The following is an 18,702-nucleotide window of genomic DNA, read 5'->3' as shown; positions in this document are numbered from 1 at the left end:
GTTCATTTTTATTTTTATGTTTTTGAGACAGGATCTAGCTCTGTTGCCCAGGCTGGAGTGTAGTGATGCTATCTCTGCTCACTTCAGCTTAGACCTCCTGGACTCAAGCAATCCTCCCACCTCAACCTCCCAAGTAGCTGGGACTACAGGCATGTGCCACCATGCTGGCTAATTTTTGTACTTTTTGTGGAGATGGGGTTTTGGCATGTTGCCCCAGGCTGGTCTCATGAACTCCTGGGCTCAGGCAATCCACCAGCCTTGGCCTGTAGAGCCTGGACTACATGCATGAGCCACCACGCTTGGCTGACACCCAGCTTAATAGCGGTCAAGCCTAAGCTTGAATGCAGGTCTTGCACCTCCGACTGTTGTATTTCCTTTTTTTTTTTTTTTTTTTGAAACGGAGTCTCGCTTTGTCGCCCAGGCTGGAGTGCAGTGGCGCGATCTCGGCTCACTGCAAGCTCCGCCTCCCGGGTTCCAGCCATTCTCCTGCCTCAGCCTCCCGAGTAGCTGGGACTACAGGCACCCGCCACCATGGCCGGCTAATTTTTTGTATTTTTAGTAGAGACGGGGTTTCACTGGGTTAGCCAGGATGGTCTCGATCTCCTGACCTCGTGATCCGCCCGTCTCGGCCTCCCAAAGTGCTGAGATTACAGGCCTGAGCCACCGCTCCCGGCCTGACTGTTGTACTTTCTTCACCACACTGAATGAAACTGCCCGCCCTGGGTAGACCAAGAGTTCACAGCTACAAGGCCAGGAGACTCAGCAGCAGGATCAGAGACCTGGCTGGAATCTTGGCTCTACTGCTTAAGTGTTGTGTCACCTTGGGCAGGTCACTTCACTACTGTGAGTCCCTCAGAGGACCATTATGAGGACATAATGACCTAAATGTTCGACACATAGGTGTTAAAAAAGGGTAAATAGTATCACTTTCATGTTAACAGAGCAGGATCCCTGAAGGTGGGGGATGTGGGACAACCAAGTTCCATGGGACAGGATAGCAGGGATGTGGAGAGGTGTGGGCTGTGGCATGCGTGAGATGAGCAGCAGACCTGGCTAGCATGTGCAGGGCCTTGGGGCAGCAGTGGGGGAGGTGGCTCAAATGCCAACCACCATGTAGTCCCTGGAGTGGGTCCAGAACTTCATAGTACATAAACACCATTCACATCTATCTGTTCATTTCCTCGCAAGAGCTCAGGATGGCTGTGAGTGGGAGACAGGGCCGGCATTATTATCCCCATTTTACAGATGTGGAGACCAAGGTCCAGAAGAGGAAAGTAATCTGCCCAAGGTCACAGTTAATTATTTCATTCATTCGTTCACTCGCTCACTGAAGATATATATATATATAGAGAGAGAGAGAGAGAGTCTCTCTCTATATTATCTATATACATAGTCAATATATCTCATTGAAGATATATAGTCTACATATAATCTGTATTATATATACTCTCTCAAAAAATATATGTTTATATATATATATATATATTTTTTTTTTTTTTGAGACAGAGTCTCACTCTGTTGCCAGGCTGGAGTGCAGTGGTGCAATCTTGGCTTACTGCAACCTCTGCCTCCCAGGTTCAAGCGATTCTCCTGCCTCAGTCTCCCAAGTAGCTGGGATTACAGGTGCCCACCACCATGCCTGGCTAATTTTTGTATTTTTAGTAGAGATGGGGTTTCACCATGTTGGCCAGGCTGGTCTCGAACTCCTGACCTCAGGTGATCTGCCCGCCTAAGCCTCCCAAAGTGCTGGGATTACAGGCATGAGCCAGTCACTGTGCCTGGCCTTCTCATTGGATATATAGTGAGCATCTACTACATGCAGATGCTGTGTTATACACTGGACATACTCAGTGACAGAGCTAGAACCAGAACCCAGGACTGGGACACCCTGTCCCATGAATTCTCCAGTATAAGACTGCCATGCAGCCTAGGGCCAGAGTTACTGGTTCTACTGGTAACAAGTAGGGATTGACCATAAGTAGGGGACAAATGTGCACCCTGTATGGATCATCTCTAACCCTTTGGCCTTATCTAACCCCCACCCCATACTAGCTTGGGAAAACCACATTGCAATGTTTCCCTGACAAGTGGGCAAAGAACTTGCAGAGTAAAGAGACCTCGGGCCAGCATAGTTCTTGATCCCTTGGGTCCTTCTTAGTCTTTCTAGAGCCCAACCACAAATGCCATATCTACCACCACATGACAAGATGGCTGTTCCCCTCCAGGAGGAGCAGCTGGAGGGTCCCCAGGCTTCAGAAATCCTGACTAATAGGTTAGAGCAGGGCTTCAGAAACTTCAAGTGAACTGGAGGACAGAGATACTCCATCCCATTCACCTTCCTGGGACAAAGGAAGTTACTTCCTGGCTTCTCTCTGAATGCTACACTAATTCTTCCCCCTGGGATGAGAACATCATTTATAACATCAGATAATGTGGATTAAAGGGTGGGAGAAATAGAGGTAGAGTAACTTCAGGAGTTGTAAACAGGACCATGAGGTTGCCCAAGGAGATGTGCAATTTCCCTAAATCTCTCCCATCCATCCATGGCCCATCCACACACCCACTTGAATATCTACCCATCCATCCATCCATCTATCCATCCATCCATCCATCCACCCACCCACCCACCCAGCCATCCATTCATCCATCCATCCAGCCATCCATTCATCCATCCAATCAATACAGTTTATTGGGCATCTATAAGGCAAATGCTAACATTAGTGTTTTCCTCTCTGTCCTGCTTCATTTACTTCACAAGATCCAAGGTAAGAAGGAAGGAAATATCCAAGGGTAAGAAGGCAGGAAATATTTTTTCTAGAGATTATCTCTTCAACCAATCAGCCTCTACCAAAAACCAAGCTAATTCCCCAAACAGATAAACCAGCTTCCCCCAGCTGACAGTACCTGTGATGAACAATCTTTCCCGCCCAGAAGCTTTTATTGTGTTTAACTTGAAGCCCTCCAGCACCATCTATGCTGCATTCACTGATCTCCCCTGAAAATTTCTTCTCCCCTTTGCTGTTCTATTTTTCATTTGCTCCCTTATTCTCATGGCCTCCTGGAAAGAGCTTAGACCTGGAGTCAGAAAACTTCATTTTGAATTCTAGGTCTCTCACTCACAGTTGAATGACCATAGCCAGTTTCTTCATCTGCAAAATTAGTATAATAATACCTAGTTGTTTGAGGATCAAATGAGATAATGGATGGGAAGCAGTTTTGTAAACTGTAAATGGCCTTACTCATGTGAAGGTTTATCATTAATTCCCCCTGTTTCTCTGACACCAAAGAGAGACAAGCTGGGGAAGGCAGCAGGACTCGAGGTCAGAGCTGGGAATGATGCATTGGAACCCTAACTCTGCCCTCTGGCTCTCCAGGAGACCGTGGGAAAGCCATGAAACCTCTGAGCCTCGGTTTCCTCACCAGGAAAGGAGTCATTAGATCCATGTGCTTCCACCAGCTGGGGAGACGAGTTGCTTGTAAACAGTGATGGCTCACTCTCTATTTTAGAGATGCTTCTGAGCTCACCACCGCCAATTACCATTTATTGAACACACAAGATGCCATATCCTGGGCTGGGTAACCCAGGCCTTGCCCAGGGACGGCAGACTACCTACCCTAGCCCTCCCTGTCGAGGAGCCGAGCAAGGCACCCTCTCACCACATGTGTTCCCTGCCTTCTCTGCTCCTGCATAACTCAAGTAGAAGTGACAGTTAGGCCTTATCCCCTGTACAGGCCACCAACATATGGCAGGACCCTAAATAATCAGAAAAAGGAGGGTTTCCTTGTCATGTCTGGGACTACTCAGCTGCCAAGGGCTGCTAATCTCTGCTTCTCATTGTCTCTCACAGCTGCCCCTCCTTTCCTTTCTGATTCTGCTGTCCTCCCGGAGGAGTCTCAAGCTGATGTTGCATAACCAACCTACTAGTGGGTCCCCACAGCTTCAGCCTTGCTTCTCTCCCATTCCTTCCACCCACTGCTGTCGTATTAATCTTCCCAAAATGCTGCTTTGGCCTCTCAGTTTCCTGTTGAACACCTTCAATGATGCTTTGTTGTCTAGAAGACAAAACAACATTTTGAAATCAAGCTGACCTGGTACCAATCTTGGCCCTGCCCTTGATGGACAGGTTACTTCAACCTCTCTGAGCATCCATTTTCTCAACTGCACAATGAGGCCAATAGTACTGCTATCATGTTACTGTGATTAAACCTTAAGATACAGTTGTGTGCCACATAATGACGTTTTGGTCACCAACACACTGCATATACAATGGTGGTCCCATAAAACTATAATACCAGTCAGAAGCTAGAGACCAGCCTGGCCAACATGGCGAAACCCCGTCTCTACTCAAAATACAAAAATTAGCTGGGCGTGGTGGCAGGCACCTGTAATCCCAGCTACTCAGGAGGCTGAGGCAGGAGAATTGCTTGAACCTAGAAGATGAAGGTTGCAGTGAGCCTAGATCACACCACTGCACTCCAGCTGGGTGACAACAGTTAGACTTTGTCTCAAAAAATAAGTAAATAAAAAATAAATTATGATACCATATTTTCATGGTACTTTGTCTATGTTTAGACACCAGTGTGTTGTAATTGCCTATAGTTCAATAACATGCTGTACAGGTTTATAACCTAGGAGCAATAGGCTATACCATCCAGCTTAGGTGTGTAATAGGCTACACCATCTAGGTTTGTATGGGTATACCTATGATGTTTGCAAAACAATGAAATTACCTAACAACGCACTTCTCAGACTATAGCTCTGTTTGTTAAGTGACTCAGGACTGTTTATGTAAGGCACTGTGCCTAGCTTGTAGAAATTACTCAGTATACGTTAGCTCTTTCCTTTTCCTCTCCTCTTTTCCTTGGTATTACTTCCCTCCATGGTCTCCACCAGCAAGGGGCAGGGTGTGAGCCTAATTGGACATCCACCCTGGGAATTCTGGGATCCTGATGCTGACAATCGATACATCACATTTACAAGGGCCAGGAGGGCACTGAGAAAAAGGTAAAGGCCTTTGGGATTGAGCATCAGGCTGCTGAAATATCAGGCTTGAGGCTTCAAGCAAAAAGGGAAGATGAAGGCTGCCCCCTGTACTGTGAGTGTGGTGAGGCCTGGGAAAGCAGAAAACACACCCTGAGATAAGAACACTGGTTCTTGATCTATAAGAAAGACATTGTGGGCCAGGCACGGTGGCTCATGTCTATAATCCCAGCACTTTGGAAGGCTGAGGTGGGCGGATCACAAGGTCAGGAGATCAAGACCAGCCTGACCAACATGGAGAAACCCCGTCTCTACTAAAAATACAAAAATTAGCCTGATGTGGTGGCATGTGCCTATAATTCCAGCTACTCGGGAAGCTGAAGCAGGAGAATCGCTTGAACCAGGGAGTTGGAGGTTGCAGTGAGCTGAGATCGCGCCACTTCACTCCAGCCTGGTGACAGAGTGAGACTCCATCTCAAAGAAAAAGAAACACATTGTTAGATAACTTAGCTGGGCATGGTGCCAGGCACCTGTAATCCCAGCTACTTGGGAGGCTGAGGCAGGAGAATCGCTTGAACCCGGGAGGCGAAGGTTGCAGTGAGCTGAGATCGCGCCATTGCACTCCAGCCTGGGCAACAAGAGTGAAACTCCTTCTCAAAAAAAAAAAAAAACAAGAAAGACGTTGTTAGATAGCATTGAGCATATCACTTAAATAGCCTTGGCTCACTCCCTGGAGAAATCATGTTCTTTCAAAGACACTATAAAACAAACAAACAAAAAAAAGCAACAGTAGCTAAAGAGTTCCTGCTCCAGCAACCAGGAGCCTTGAGGCAGCACAAGGACACCGGGGCGGGATTGTGGCCCAAGGAGCAGAGACAGCAACAACAACAGGATGACTTCATTTACTGAGTTATCAAAAACCACAATGTCTGAAAACCACAATGTCTGCCAAGAAAGAGGATGAGTCACCAGGACCCACAGGAAAGAGGGGCCGGGTGGGTTGGGGTGGGAAGCATGGCATGATGAGAAAAGCAAGTATTTTGACAGCACGCAGATTCAAATTCTGACACATCTCAGAGGTCTTCAGCTCTCTGGGTCTCAGCTTCCTTATCTTTATTTTTTATTTATTTTTATTTCAAAAGAAATGAGATGGAGTCTTCTCTGTTGCCCAGGCTGAGGGCAATGGTGCAATCTTAGCTCACTGCAACCTCTATCTCCTGGGTTCAATTGATTCTCCTGCCTCAGCCTCCCAATTAGCTGAGATTACAGGCACATGCCAACACACCGGCTAATTTTTGTATTTTCAGTAGAGATGGGATTTTACCATGTTGGCCAGGCTGGTCTCGAACTCCTGATCTCAAGTGATCCATCCACCTGGGCCTCCCAAAGTGCTGAGATGACAGGTGTGAGCCACCATGCCCGGCCCTCAGCTTCCTTATCTTTAAAAATGGGGAAGAGCCAGGCACAGTGGCTCACGTCTATAATCCCAGCACTTTAGGAGGCCAAGGCAGGTGGATTACATGAGGTCAGGAGTTCGAGACCAGCCTGCATGGCAAAACCCCATCTCAACTAAAACTACAAAAATTAGATGGGCATGGTGGCATGTGCCTGTAGTCCCAGCTATTCAAGCAGCTGAAGCAGGAGAATCACTTGAACTCGGGAGGCGGAGGTTGCAGTGAGTCAAGATCGCCCCACTGCACTCCAGCCTGGGCGACAGAGCGAGACTCTGTCTCAAAAAAAACCAAAAAAAGCGGGGGTGGGGAAGTAGTAATAATAGTGCTTATTTCATGGGGTTGTTTTAAGGATTTAGTGAGTCCTTTATCTGTATAAAGCACTTCAGCAACAAATGGTATTCACTATTTTGATGGCCAAGTTCTTGATTTTCCCCAAAGTTGTTAAAAGAAGAGTCACCCTCTCATCTTCCGCTGACCTCTGACAGACACCCTTGGCTTCAGTTTTGATATTCTTTGAGGGATGATTCCTCTGAAGCTCAGGCCTCCCTGCCTTGGTTCCAGTCATTCCCTGGGAGGCCAGGCCTGCCCAGTCTAGATCCTGAAACCTTCAAGATCCACATCAACTCCTGATGGACTTTCTCTGACAATCCCAGTGTGCGCTCATCTCATCACTCTGAACACACAGCATTTCTCTTCTGATCCACTCAACAACACATCACAGACCATTCTGGGACATTCATGTCATTCATGCCTTGCTTTATTTTATTTTGTTATTATTATTATTATTTTTTGAGATGGAGTTTCCCTCTTGTTGCCCAGGCCAGAGTGCAATGGTGTGATCTCAGTTCACTGCAACCTCCACCTCCCGGGTCCAAGCGATTCTCCTACCTCAGCCTCTCGAGTAGCTGGTATTACAGGCACCCGCCACCACACCCAGCTAATTTTGTATTTTTAGCAGAAACGGGGTTTCCCCATGTTGGTCAGGCTGGTCTTGAACTCCTGACCTCAGGTGATCCGCCCACCTCAGCCTCCCAAAGTGCTGGGATTACAGGCCTGAGCCACCGCGCCCGGCCCATGCCTTGCTTTATTATGTCACTGGTTCATTCTTCATGGGTGTAAGTGTTTACATGCAACTATACCACAGCCTTTTCATAACTCTTCCTGCAGCTGGTACAAAGCCAGTCACACACTTGATGGTAAAGCTATTTGTGTTCCGAATAAATGAATGGACTTAGCTTAGTTAGCGCATTAGCCTAATGGGATTGGGGCTTAGGGTCCAGGATATAGACAGCTCTGAGTCCAAGCCACCCATACTGTTCTGTGCCACTGCCCAACCAGGCATGAGATGAGCAAGCATGAGGGAGCCTCCTACCACCACAGCCAGAATTAAGGCACAAGTCCTGCAGAGGGGCCCAGAGGGCTTTTCTTCCGTTACCTTTCTGCTTTCCATGATACTGATTTAGTTCAAGGTGGCTGGGGCCTTTAGGAAGGAAAGTAACCACGCAGACCCAGACTGAGACATCAATGCAGACATAGCTACAGAGGCTGGGGCTGGGGCAAACCTCAGGCAAGCTAGGAACAGTGTCCAAGGGAACACAAGTGTCTCCGTGCTAATATGAAATTAGGTGGTGCTGGGTATCTCATCAGCCTAGTAGGGCATAGTGCGGGCAGCCCATGGGGCAGCCAATTGTCTGGGTTCCACAAGAGGGTGGTGGTCACTGAAGGAACAGTTTGAATCCAGAAGGGCCCCAGCCAAGGTGGCATCCAGCCTTGGGGAGGCATCTGTGGATGCCTCCCCAGATGCACACAGCCAAGTTAAGAACTGAAAGGCACTGGTCCCCTGTCTGATTGGTAAGGAGGCTCTCAGGAGACAAAGGAGCCTGTCAGGCAGGGCTGCTGCACTCTTCCTGGACTGGGATATGCTTTCCATCTTTCAGGTGTTTGCTAGTTAGGATGCCCTTCTTATCAAGGTTCAGAATCTCCAGATGAAGAAAAGGAGGCCAGAGGGAAAGAATGCCATGGAGATAATTCATACGAGTACTGCTTCTCTCAATGGTAATTCAAAAACAACCTGGCCAGGAGCCAAAATAGATGCAGGAACTAGGAAGACAGAGGAAAGGAACAAGCAGAAGGAGTGGCTGACCGATCTGTCTGCAGTGCACCATAAGAAGACAGCTCTGCCAGTCCAATGCATTCGAGCAATATCTAGTTGGTAGAGAAATACCCTAATGATGTGACCTATCTCAAGTGTGACATTTAGCTGGGCGTGATCACCTGTAATCCCAGTGGTTTGGGCTTTGGGAGGCCAAGGCCAGAAGACCACTTGAGGTGAGGAATTCAAGACCAGCCTGGGCAACATAGCAGGACCCCATCTCTGTAATAAAAAATAAATAAATAAAAAGTGTCTAGGCATGGCAGTGCTCACCTGTAGTTCTAGCTACTAGAGAGGCTGAGGTGAGACGATTGCTTGAGCCCAGGAGCTCAAGGCTGCAGTGAGCTATGATCATGCCACTGCACTCCAGCCCTGGTGACGGAGTGAAACCTTGTAAAAATAAATTAATTACATTTAATTGAATTTAAAAGTGTGATCTTTATCTTATTTATTTATTTATTTTGAGACAGAGTCTGGCTTTGTCACCCTGGCTGGAGTGCAGTGGTGCAGTCATGGCTCACTGCAGCCTCAATCTCTGATTCTCTTGCTTCAGCCTCCTAAGTAGGTGGGACTGCAGGCATGGGCCATCATGCCCAGCTAATTTTTATTTTTTGTAGAGATAGGGTCTCGCTATGTTGCCCAGGCTGGTCTTAAACTCCTGGCCTCAAGCAGTCCTCCCACCTTGGCCTCCCAAAGTCCTGGACCTACAGGCATGAGCCACCACACCCGGCTAAATGTGATCTTTAGATTTAATATCAATACTGACTGAATTCCAGATCCCTTTGCTTTTGTGGGTAAAATCACCCCCAGCTGCTTCTCTTAATGGTGGGAGTCCTTGGAGAGAAAAAGATAGGAGTAAGGCCCCCAGCTATCTCAGAGTTTGGGGACAAAAAGGATACTTACTTCACGCTCAAGAATCAGAAAGTGCAGAGTTGGACAAAGTATTAGTCAGGGTTCTCTAGAGGGACAGAACTAATAGGATAGATATATATAAAGGGGAGTTTATTAAGTATTAACTCACATGATCACAAGCCCCCCCAACAGGCTGTCTGCAAGCTGAGGAGCAAGGAGAGCCAGTCTGAGTCCCAAAACTGAAGAACTTGGAGTCTGATGTTCAAGGGCAGGAAGCATCCAGCACAGGAGAAAGATGTAGGCTGGGAGGCTAGGCCAGTCTCTTTTTCACATTTTTCTGCCTGCTTTTTATATTCTAGCCATGCTGGCAGCCGATCAGACCCACCTAGATTAAGGGTGGGTCTGCCTCTCCCAGTCCCCTGACCCAAATGTTAATCTCCTTTGGCAATACCTTCACAGATGCACCCAGGATCAATACTTTGTATCCTTCAATCCAATCAAGTTGACACTCAGTATTAACCATCACAGACGACTTCTCAGAAGGATATATAACAGACTGGATGCGGTGGCTCATGCCTGTAATCCCAGCACTTTGGGAGGCTGAGGCGGGCAGATCACTTGAGGCCAGGAGTTTGAGACCAACCTGACCAACATGGTGAAACCCTGTCTCTACTAAAAATACAAAAATTAGCCGAGCATGGTGGCGCACACCTGTAATTCCAGCTACTTGGGAGGCTGAGGCAGGAGAATCACTTGAACCTGGGAGGCAGAGGTTGCACTGAGCCGAGATCACACCATTGTACTCCAACTTGGGTGACAAGAGTGAAATGCTGTCTCAGAAAAAAAGATGTATAATTGTCCTTGAGACCAAGCCATTGACCAACGGCTACTCCCTTACCCAATCTTAGTAACCCGACACCCTTAGGGCTGTTCCTGGGATGAACTGCAGGCTAGACCACCTCAAACTGAGGGTTCCTAAGGCTTCTTGCTTCTGGAGCCCTCCATGGCCTCAGCCGCCCTGCACTACCAGGACAGCAATGTCTGGAGGCCTGCCTTTCCACCACCATCTGCACACTCTAGCATGCTTATCCTGATGAAATCAGGATATACCATACCCCAGCAACAGCCTTGAAGAGGAAAGGAAGTACAAAAAGAGGCCAATATATAACAGGAGATATGCAAAGAAAGAGACATTCACTCCTGTTCCCTAGGGTTAGTGGGAAGAGGCAACTTTTTTTTTCTTTTTAATTAATATGGGCCCTGAATTTCATATTAGTGAGGATTTTTTCCATTGCAATGAAAAGAAATCCAGTTGTGATTGACTTGCGCAAAATTTGTGTATATATCAGGCCCAGCTGCACACAGAGCTCACAGGATGTGGTCAGGACTAATTTCGCTCTAACTCATAGCTGAGCTTTCCTCTACATTGGCCCCATTCTCAGACAGGCATTGGCAAGATGGCTCCCAGAAACACCAGGTGTGTACCAAAATATATTCTTTTTTTTTTTTTTTTCCTGAGACAGAGTCTTGCTCTGTCACCCAGGCTGGAGTGCAGTGGTGCAATCTCAGCTCAATGCAACCTCCGCCTCCCAGGTTCAAGTGATTCTCCTGCCTCAGCCTCCCAAGTAGCTGGAATTACAGGTACGCACCACCACACCCAGCTAATTTTTGTATTTTTTTAGTAGAGATGGAGTTTTACTATGTTGGCCAGGCTGTCTCGAACTCCTGACCTCAAGTAGTCTGCCCGCCTCAGCCTTCCAAAGTGCTAGGATTACAGGCGTGAGCCACCGTTCCTGGCCTACCCAACTATTTTCAATTCTACTGGTAATAATTTCAACCAAAGTCTCAGAACTGAGTCTCATTGATTCTGGTTACATGCCCATTCCTGGAGCTAGGAGTGAAGTGCTCCCAAACTGTAAGTTCTTGAAAGTGCAATGACTTTTCCGAAAAATCAGAGTACAGCCAAGACTACGCATGACCACTAAGGATCCCATCTTGAATCAGTGGCATCCAGGCAACCACTAAAGTATGTGTCAGGAGTCAGCAAAGTATTTAAATCGATGGGTAATATGAGGAACTTCTGACAAACCCTTGGGGCTTCATCGTATCCACCTTTGTCTCAGTCTTAAAACAGAGCCTGGCATAAATTCTGTGCATTTGATTTAACTACCCATAAGGTAGTCAGGAAAACTGTAAAAAATAAAATAAAGAAAAATAAAGAATGTTTAGCCAAAAAAAAAAAAAAAAAAATCTGTCCCAGGTGTCTCAAAGAGGTAGAAACTACTTGGGAGATTCTAGTTTTATAATTCAGGAGATCTGATGACCTGGAATTGAGCTTGTTGTGATGACAGCTGAGATAACTGGTGCTGGACAGAGAATGTTTTGCTTCTGGTGTGACAATAGAAAGTGAGAGAAATGTCCCTGGCCATGGAGTGAGATGGAAGGAATGGAAACTCGGGAGAGGGAACGAGAAATGTGGCTCTAGAAGCTGGTGCACCAGGGAGCCTGTGCTGACAGGACCAAATATCAGAGTCTGTACACCTCTCAGCTCACTGGGGTTGAGCTTATCCACCAAGAAGCCAGACTCCGTAATAAACTACCCTGTGAACTTGAAACAGCTGACTAAATGTTAAAGACAAGAAAGGACAAGTGGGCTGAGTGCTATGGCTCACGCCTGTAATCCCAGCATTGTGGGAGGCCAAGGCGGGTGGATCACCTGAGGACAGGAGTTCGAGACCAGCCTGGCCAACATGATGAAACCCCGTCTCTACTAAAAATGCAAAAATTAGATGGGTGTGGTGGCACATGCCTGTAATCCCAGGTACTCGGGAAGTTGAGGTAGGAGAATTGCTTGAACCCGGGAGGCAGAGGTTGCAGTGAGCCAAGATTGCTCTGCTGCACTCCAGCCTGGGCAACAGAGTGAAACTCCATCTCAAAAAAAATAAAAAATAATAAATAAACAAACAAACAAACAAACAGAAACGACAAATGGGAGCAATGGGTAAGGATGGAGGAAAGTCAGAGGTCCCAGAGCCATGGACCCCAGGAGCAGAGTCTTTGGAAGAGAACATACAGGCTTCAGAGTGAAGAACAAGGTCTGAAACCGAGCAGTGCTACAGAAGCCCTGAAGGACACCTAAGCTGGGTGTGGGAGAGGAGATCCGGGAGACTTCTCAGAGGAGGTAGCATAGAGCTGAGTCTTAAGAAACTGCTGAGCAGATGGATCTGAGCCACAGTTATTTTGTGACTGCTGTTCCTCAACCTTTATTATGCAAGAAGCATAATAGGTTGGTTATTGTCGGGCTGATTATCACAGGGAGATGATAGCACATTGACTGCACTGGGGTAACTACCAAGCAGAAATTATAGCTCCATACTTGTGATTACAGCTTGGGCACTATGACCTCTTGTGGTGAGTGGTCCCAAAACAGGTGGTCCCATCAGGATGGACCATCAGGGTGCTGCAACTTCCATGGTCAACAGGAAGTGCAGCAATGGAGGCCGGTAGCTGACTTGGAAAAAGTGTGTTCACATAAGGCTAGGCTATGAGACTATCTTCTCCAGAAATCTCTCTCGATTCAGAATCAGCTACTGTTTGGGTAGTGGCAAGGGCATGCCTGCCTAGAATGTGGAGGGGAAGAACCAGATGACCTCTGAAGATGCCATTTGTCATTGGAGCCCACAGTTCCAGAATCTGCCTCTGTGTTTCTAACTTATCCCAAGGATCTTGGTTCAAGGTGCTGCCTGGGCCTTTCCCTGAAATTAATTAGCGACGTTTCAGGTTTCATCCTACATAGGAAAGACAGCCCATTGTGTCCCCTACCTGTACACCAGTGCCACAGATGTGGGAAACCCACAGGGGCCTAGAGAGGTTGAACACTTTGCAAGGGCCACTCAGCAAACCATAAATAAGGCCGGGCCCAGTGGCTCATGAAAGGTGGGCAGATCACTTGAGCCCAGGGTTTCACGACCAGCCTGGGCAACATGGTGTGAATCCTTGTCTCTACAAAAAAATAAAAATAAATAAAAATAAATTAGCTTGGCATGGTGGCATGCACCTGTAGTCCCAGCTACCTGGGAGGCTGAGGTGGGAGAATTGCTTGAGCTCAGGAGGTTGAGGCTGCAGAGAGCCAATACTGAACAACTGTACTCCGGCCTGGGTGACAGGGTGAGATCTTGTCTCTAACTTAATTAATTAATTAATTTTTAAAATAAAAACAAAAATAAAATGCTGTCTGTGGCCCCTAACAGATAACCCATACTCCTCCATGTTACACAACAGGATTAGCTTTTCCTGCCTACAAACTTTCTCCCTATCCCTGACGCCAAGTCCCAGAAGAAGCTAAGAAGGCAGATGAAGCCAGACTGGAGCAATGCCTCCCCCACTCCTCCTTGCCTCTGGCGAGCACCTCTCTATGTCATCCTCACTTTCAGTTCCAGTAGATGAAAGGGCCTCTAAGGTAGAACTCCAAGTCAGTTGGGAGGGGGATGCTGGGGAAGACTCAGCAAAAGTCTTAAAATGCCTCATATCTCAGTTGCTGCTCCCTTTTTGTTTCTGGTGGGTGCCCTATGAGAGTGTGCACTAAGGACTAAGAACAGACTTCCTGAAGAACTTGCTTGCATCTAGTAGCTAAAAGTAGGGCTGTGTAACCCGGAGAGGCTGCAAAGTCTCCTTCTCTGAGCATTCACTATCTTTTGAGCCATCTGCAGTTCAGCTGGGAGGCAGGGGTATGGGTGGAGAGATTTCCCAAAAGTCCAGGGTATCTTCTTCTCCAGAGGTCTGGGAAGACCCAAAGGAGTTGGGAACAGAGTGAGGCTGACAGCTGTTGGGTAGTGAGCAGTTTCTTTAAAAACATTTACCCAGTTGGCTGTGCCTGGGGCCTCATGCCTGTAATCCCAGCACTTTGGAAGGCCAAGGTGGATGGATCGCCTGAGATCAGGGGTATGAGACCTTCCTGGCCAACATGGTGAAACCCCATCTCTACTAAAAATACAAAAATTAGCTGGGCATGGTAGCACACATGCCTGTAAGAATTGCTTAAACGTGGGAGGCAGAGGTTGCAGTGAGCCAAGATCGCGCGCCATTGTACTCCAGCCTGGCCGAAAAGAGCAAAACGCCATCTCAAAACAAAACAAAAATTCACCCAGTCCAGCTTTCTGCTCCCAGTAGCCCGGTCTCCACCTCTACTCTGCACACTTCCCAGGTTAAATATAGAGAGTAGTTTTCCTTTTCCCACCTTCCTCCCCCATGGACCAAGAGCCTCTGCAGTGAGCACAAGACATTTGTGCCATTCTCAGCTCTTGCCTTCTGGAGGCTGCTACAGTGAGATGGACACACAGCCTGGACAGACATTTAAAACTTCTCTCTTCTCTGTTGCCCTGGACATTCAGGGATGGGCCTGGATGCTGCTTTCTCTCTCTCTCGCTCTCTTTTTTTTTTTTTTTTTTTTGAGATGGAGTCTCACTCTGTTGCCCAGGCTGGAGTGTAATGGCATCATCTCAGCTCACTACAACCTCCACCTCCTGGGTTCAAGTGATTCTCCTGCTTCAGCTTCCCAAGTAGCTGGGATTACAGGTATCTGCCACCACACCTGCGAATTTTTGTACTTTTATTTGAGACAAGAGTTTCATCATGTTGGCCAGGCTGGTCTGAAACTCCTTACCTTAGGTGATCCACCTGCCTCAGCCTCCCAAAGTGCTGGGATTACAGGTGTGAGCCACTGCACCTGGACAACACCTACTTCTTAGGATTCCAAAAGTAAAAGGCAATAATGCAGGTAAAGTGGCTTGCTTCTTTGTTTAGCACATAGTAGGCTCACAAAGTGTTGGATGAATGACTGAAAGGTAAGCGCACAACCTGAGCATTTGCCAGGGCCAGGCTGGGAAGCCGTGGCTTCACTAGCTGTATGCCTGGAAGGGGTCAGGAAGATGGGGGTCAGGAGCTGCTTAAGTCAAGGAGAGACTGAAAAGAGAGCTGAGCATCTCCCACAAAGTAAATTGTACACTAGGTTTCTAGGAGGGCCTGCCTCCTGTGGTCTCCCCAAGATGAGAAGGTGAGTTTCAGAAATCCAGGCTCCAATGTCATCTTGAGAAGCAGAAGAGCTGGGATTCAGTTCCTGGCATGGAGATAGGTTCCACTGCCACCCCTCCTTTCCCAGCATCCCCTCCAGGCCAGGGCTTCTCTCCCCAGTTCTCCCCAAATCTGTGGATCCTGAAGCCTGCAGAATTGGCCTGGAATGTAGAGGGTAAGAAAGCCTTTCACACCAAGGCAAGGGAAAGAGCCTTGGACCAGCAGTTAAAGGATTTCTGTTATATTTCTACCATGAACTGTGTGATACCAAACAATATAGTCAGCCTTTCTGAACCTCGGTTTCCCCAACTGTAAGATGGGAATAATAACTCATACCCAATTCTTCCTACCATATAGGACTCTTGCAAGGATCAAATTAAATATTTGATGTAGTCCCTCAGCTGGAGCTCAGTGGGTTTGTAAACTGCAATGTACTGAGCAAACACAGAACTGTTAAAGGCTCTGGAACAGGGGGTCTGGGGTGGGACAGGTTGTAAACTCTATCTAGCATGAGGTCAGCAAGGATCCTTCCAGTTGGACTTCCTTTGATCTTCATTGGAAACTTAACGAGTACTTAGGGCATTGCTGATTCTCTAATTAGGATTCAAAATTCAATTTAAAAATCATCGCTTGTTCCCTTCACTCCACACTCACTTCCTCAGCTCTATTGAACCCAACCATTAACCAAAAACTATTTTTAAATGGCACTAATTTGTTATACCCTGAAATAAATGAGAGACAAATATTTGATTAGAAAAACAAATCATGAACCAAACTTGCATTAAAAAAAATAATAACAGCTTAGTTAATGAGTTCAAAGTGAAATTAAAATCAAACAACTGCAGCTTCCAAAGCAATTGAACCAGAATGAAATTAGAAGAGCAAAATATGCACCCAAGTAAATCAAACAAATTCTGCATATCATCGAAAGTCCTGGATCAGAAAGATGCTTCTGGCCCTCACCTTCTGTTTCGGGTTTTCTCATGTCAAATTCTACACTTCTTCATTTAACAGTATGCACAGATGCCTTTGATGTTCTTATCACCGGGGATGCAAAGATGGAGAAGAGACAATCCCCTCCCTCCAGGAGCACACAGCCCAACACACGGGCTTTTCCCGTGAACACAGGCTGTCTCTGCCCAGTTTAACCCACCTCTAACACAGCGGCCGCCTGAGATCGCAGAGTAACATGGAACGCTTGGCATCCCTAGTAAACCTCATAGAATCAGAGCATGAAACCAGCAATACACAAAGAACAAAAACCCAACAAACAAAAGTTGAGCCACAAAGATCTCTGTGGTAATAGTAACTAGGTGGTCCTCTGAGACCAGCTCCTCAAGCCCTCAGAGAAAGTGTCCTTTGATTTAATTCTGCATCCCACCCTTGCAGATTCAGACACCCTTTCTAATGATCTCTGTAAAAGCTGTTCCATCCAGTCCTCTCACAGGAATCCCAGGAAGTGGGAAAAACGAAATCGTTGCTTGTCAAGTGTAGAAGACCACCCACACTCAGCAAGGGGGTGAGCTGGAAGCCAGCCCTCCCATGGAGGACTCATCAAGGTTCTTGCAGTGGAGAAATAGCCCAGCCTGCTGCTGCCGTTGCTGCTGCTATTGCTGCTGAAACAGCTGCTGCTATTTGCTTATCTCTCATATAAATACAGCAAGAAATATCCATTTTTATTTTTCTTGGACCCTCTCAGCTGAAGTCACTATTATCTTCCCTGAGCAGACCCTCCCTGATTACTGAAGCAATGCTCAATCTGAACTTGAGAATTAGTTGTTGTTTTTTGTTTTTGGTCTTGTTTTTGAGATTGAGTCTCGGTCTGTCACACATGCTGGAGTGTGCAGTGGCGCGATCTCCGCTCACTGCAACCTCCGCCTCCTGGGTTCAAGCGATTCCCGCTTTAACAGGAGGCTTGATCTCAGCCTCCTGAGTAGCTGGAATTACAGGCGTACGCAACCATGCCCAGCTAATTTTTTTTTTTTTTTTTGTATTTTTAGTAGAGACGGGGTTTTGCTATGTTGGCCAGGCTGGTCTCGAACTTCTGATCTCAAGTGATCTGCCCGCTTTCATCTTCTAAAGTGTTGGGATTACAGGCATGAGCCACCACGCCCGGCCAGAGAATTAGTTGTTTTCATTGTACATGAGAATGTCTTGGAGGGTAAACCCTGGCTATCTCTGTCTCCATCTAGCAGCCTTCTCTGATCTCCTGCCATCTTGACCTAAGCCAAGTCCAAGGACTTCTGCCTTGGTATCTCTGCCTAGAATTCACGCCCCCAGTCCCTCAGCTGGAGCTCAGTGGGTCTTCCTGGATCCAGTTTCTTCCCCATTAGAACCCTTGCCCTGGGTTCTATAAGGATATATATATAATAAGGATAGACACAGGACATGGGGACAGAAGTTACTCTGATGAATGCATCTGTCTACCCTGCAGCCATTATCAGGCCTGCTCTGCAAGGAGGTAGAAAGAAAAACATTAGAAATAATCAAAAAGTCCAACTGGAGTCTCACCAACTCTAAGAAGCCTTCTGCAAAGCTTCCAGCCCATCTTCAGCTTTCCTTTGCTAAACTTTCACTGGATTTTCCATCTGGAACAAAGTTTTAGACTTCAGCATATACTTTATTCCGTTATTATTCACTTTATATCTCTCCACAACCAGGTTAGATGCTTCTGGAAGGCAGGGACTATGTTACATATCACTATGTTCCATAACATTGCCTAGTAATGCATTGTGCCGGGATTATCCCTCCCATCATCTCTAGGCTTGCAGTCTACCCTACACACTACTGCCACAGCCAGCTTGCTAAACATAGACCCAGTGAGGCCACTCAGGGCCCTCCATTGACTAAACTAAACCACCTCCCCCGTCTTTCTTCTCTATTCTTTTGTTCTTTCTTTTTTTTTTTTTGAGACAGAGTCTTGCTCTGTCACCCAGACAGGAGTGCAGTGACGCGATCTTGGCTCATCGCAACCTCTGCCTCCTGGATTCAAACTATTCTCGTGCCTCAGCCTCCCAAGTAGCTGGGATTACAGGTATGTGCCACCACACCCAGCAAAATTTTTGTATTTTTACTAGCGATGGGGTTTTGCCATGTTGCCCAGGCCAGGCTCAAACTCCTGGCCTCAGGAAATCCACCCACCTCGTTCTGTATTCTTTCTACCTCCAGGCCTTTGCTCATGTCCCACCCTAACC

The sequence above is a fragment of the Theropithecus gelada genome, chromosome 1 (genome assembly GCF_003255815.1).
Source record: "Theropithecus gelada isolate Dixy chromosome 1, Tgel_1.0, whole genome shotgun sequence".
NCBI classification, from domain to species: Eukaryota; Metazoa; Chordata; class Mammalia; order Primates; family Cercopithecidae; genus Theropithecus; species Theropithecus gelada.
The sequence above is the reverse complement of the archived record's forward strand: the minus strand, read 5'-3'. Positions refer to the sequence as shown.